The following is a 269-nucleotide window of genomic DNA, read 5'->3' on the forward strand; positions in this document are numbered from 1 at the left end:
TCTGCTGAATAAAAACTGGGTTGGAGGAGCTCTTTTCACATATTATTTATTTAAAAGCTCTCCCTTGCATTTCATACCAAGCTATCAGTGTGTCAGGCTGCCTTGGGACAGCATCTCGATGCTTACAAAACTGCCATGTTAAAATTTTCAATGCATTTGATCATCTCCTAAATTCAATTCTTCAGCCTTTATTCCCTCACTTCATGCTGTACAGAAGGGTGAGGATCAGGTAAGAAAGATGTAAAAGTGCATTTTCTTGAGAACTATTC

This window comes from Cariama cristata, unplaced genomic scaffold (genome assembly GCF_000690535.1).
Source record: "Cariama cristata isolate BGI_N322 unplaced genomic scaffold, ASM69053v1 scaffold2297, whole genome shotgun sequence".
NCBI classification, from domain to species: domain Eukaryota; kingdom Metazoa; phylum Chordata; class Aves; order Cariamiformes; family Cariamidae; genus Cariama; species Cariama cristata.